We start from the raw sequence: 3,208 nt of genomic DNA, 5'->3' as shown, positions 1-3,208 counted from the left end.
CTGTGCATGGGGGGGTGGGAGGTAGGGTGGGCAAAGACCAGTACCCAGCACTCCATCCCTGATTAGAATTTGCTTTAGTGTTGGGAGGTAGGTCCATAAGCAGATAACTTCAAGGTAATGGGTAAGTGCTAAGATAGAGGTAAGCACAGGTTGCTTTCGCAGTACAAAGGAAGGGCAAGAATGCTTTCTGGAGTAAACGGTGGATGAGCTGTTTTGAAGGATGGGGGGAGATGACCCAGACAAGTGGGGGAGGTGGCGTGGCTTTTCCTGGATGAGAGAAGTGTGGAGGATGAAACAGCATGATGCAAGCAGGGAATTACTGAGATGGAATGTTTAAGACATGGATTGATGGGGCTGATGCTGGATACTGAATAGGGGCCAAGAGATGGCGGCTTTATAGGTCATGCCAAGAATTTAAAATCTATCCTATAGGCAATGGGTTTTAAAGCAGGAGAGTGACAGGGCCAGATCTGGTTTGGATCAGTCACTTCAATGATCGTGTCGGGAATGGATGTGAGAGGGAAAAATCTGGAATTAGGAGTGCAGTTAGGAGGCTGTCTCAATAGTCCAGGTGAGTGATGATGAGTTAGCACACAATTCATCACCAGCAGGTGCAGGGTGTTGAGGGAAGGGGACAGATGTTAAAAACTGGCGCAATGAAAAGAGCAGATCTTAGAGGCAGCTTGCTGAGGAGAGGGTGCGGTTAAGGAAGACACCAGGTGTCTGGTTTACCTGGATGGGTGCACGACGGTGCTGTTGACTAAGACGGGGAACACAGGAGGAACAGGTTTGGGGTAAGAGTGGAGATGATGGGTTCAGCTCTAGACAGGTCTAGTTTGAGGTGCCCGTGAAGTGTCCCAGTGGAGATGGCTCACACGCTGTGGTATACACAAATCTGATGTTCAGGAAGGAATTCCAGGCTGGGGTATAGACTTGCGCGTTACCTGAATATAGGTGACAGTGAACTTCAACAATGGGTGCTATTGTCCAAGAACACTGTGTGGAATGTGAGAAGTAGTAGTTTAAGGGCTGATTGACAGGGAACCCCAATGATTAAGTGGTGGGTGGAGGAGAGTCCACCCTGGAGACCCACACCTGTGTGGAGAGGATGGCGTTACAGTCATGAGGGAGTACACAGTTTCAAGAAAGAGAGAGTAATAGAGTCAAGTGCATCAATAAGAGACGTATAGAAAATTCTCCCCTGGATCTGGCGACAGGAAGGTATTGATGAATTTTGACTGAGGAGTGGTGACTAGGGGATCAGAGGTTGCTGTGGATTGAATTGGGGAGGGGAGGGGAGTAAGTGAGGAGAGCAGCATAGGTTTTATTAAAGGAGGAAGAAGGGAGATGAGGTGAGGCTGGGAGACCCAAGGGGAAGAAGGTTTGTGTTTGTTTTTAAAATGTTGTAATATTTGAATGTATGTATAGGATAAGAGGCAGGAAAACACTAGAGAAGGAGAGGTTGAAAGATGAGTGAATACAACCACATCAGACCCTTCTAATATTTGTAAAGTGAAATCTCAACAGTTCCAGACAAGCTGCCTGCCTTCTACAAGTCATTTTTTCACAATTAAGCTGTATGCCTTCCCTCAGCACCCAGCAGCAACAGAGTCCACGAGTCTATGTGTCTCAGTCTGCAGCAGCTCGAATCCCAGCTTTCTACATGGACCCAAGTCATTTTTCGATACTGAACATGCACGACTGACTCCACCATCCTTGGCTCAGCAGCGAGGCTGCCAACCAGGTCTTTCTCAGCCAAATTCAGTCCAGCAGATTCCAATCCCTGTTTATGCACCACTGCAAGGACAGCATCCAGCCCTACTGGGTGCTAGACCTGCTGTTTCCCAGGCTCAGGAATTATTTAGTTTTTCACTTCAACTGTATAGATCTTAGCCAGCCTTTACGCAAAGCAATCTATCCCTGTCGTCTGTGGCCCTTTCTGGTACTTCCACCTGCAACGTTCCAGCTGTCCGACACCAGAAACCTGCCAAGGCACAAGTGGGTCTTGCCTTTCAACAAACTTCAAATATGCAGCCTATTCCTATATTGTATGAACATGAGTTGGGTCAGGCATCAGGACTAGGAGGTTCCCAGCCGACTGATACACATCTTCTCCAGGCTAGAGCGGATCTTACCCAGGCTTCAAATCTATATTCTGGAGAAGTACCACAGCCTGGTCAGACAAATTTTGATAACACTGCCCAGTCACTGAGGGCTCTCCAGTAGGTTATAGTACTTTTACCAGCATCCCAGCTTTTCTTACCTAATTTTGGATCTACAGGGCAGCCTTTCATCGCTCTGCCTTAGACTCTTCAGCCCCCATTACAGCATCCCACCCCACAGGCACAGGCACAGAGCCTGAGTCGTCCTGCACAAATAAGCCAGCCTTTCAGAGGATTAACTCCTGCTGGAACTCAGCACAGCATGGTCACAACTGCAGGAAAAAAATGTCTGAAGTGGAACTGAAAGCCTTTGGAAGTGGCATTGATATAAAACCAGGCACACCTCCAATCAGCAGTAGAAGCACCATACCGACATCTGGTCCTTTCCGGGCTACTTCTACAAGTCTGAACAGCCCATCCAGCAAAATGAACAGCATTGTCTATGAGAAGCCATTGCAGTCAGCCCCTGCCACGGTGAGAATGACACCACTTCCTACACCGTTTGCGCCCAGAAGAGAGATGTGGGAGCAGGACTCAACCACAAGATGTTTGGTCCTAGGTGTTGGCAGAGAGCGGAGGCTCTTCCTTCCACACTCTGGTTCTTCTCTGAACAGCAACAGAGCAAACAGATAGGAGGCAAAGCCCAGAAAGTGGACAGTGATTCAAGCAAACCTCCTGAGACACTGACCGACCCTCCTTGAAGAAAAGCCACCACCATAGCCACCAAGCCTGTTAGAGCTGGACCGATTAAACCTTAGGCAATCAAAATGGGAGAAACAAAGTCTCAAAAACGTGGTCTATGGCAGGGGTTGGGGGAGGGGAGATGGGAAAGAGGGAGAATGAAGTCAGAAAATGCCAGCAGCCAAGGAGGTAAAATGGTCTGTGACGTTTATCTTGTCCAGAGCTTGGAGGTGCACAAGGGACATAGGAGCAATTTGCAGTGACACACAGCTGCTGCCCCAGGAAAGCAAGGCTGTGCCAGCTCGCAGCTACTGTGTAACAGGCGCTCTGCTGATGGCCATGTGTCTTTTTTTTTTTTTTTTTTT

General features: G+C 48.4%; 1 pseudogene; it reads left to right on the top strand.

The window, feature by feature from the left end:
* Positions 1-507: 507 nt before the first annotated feature.
* On the top strand, positions 508-2,863 carry LOC130860976 (protein PRRC2C-like; annotated as a pseudogene).
* The last annotated feature ends 345 nt before the right edge of the window (positions 2,864-3,208 follow it).

Source organism: Hippopotamus amphibius, chromosome 9 (genome assembly GCF_030028045.1).
Source record: "Hippopotamus amphibius kiboko isolate mHipAmp2 chromosome 9, mHipAmp2.hap2, whole genome shotgun sequence".
Classification (NCBI taxonomy): domain Eukaryota; kingdom Metazoa; phylum Chordata; class Mammalia; order Artiodactyla; family Hippopotamidae; genus Hippopotamus; species Hippopotamus amphibius.
The sequence above is the reverse complement of the archived record's forward strand: the minus strand, read 5'-3'. Positions and strand labels throughout refer to the sequence as shown.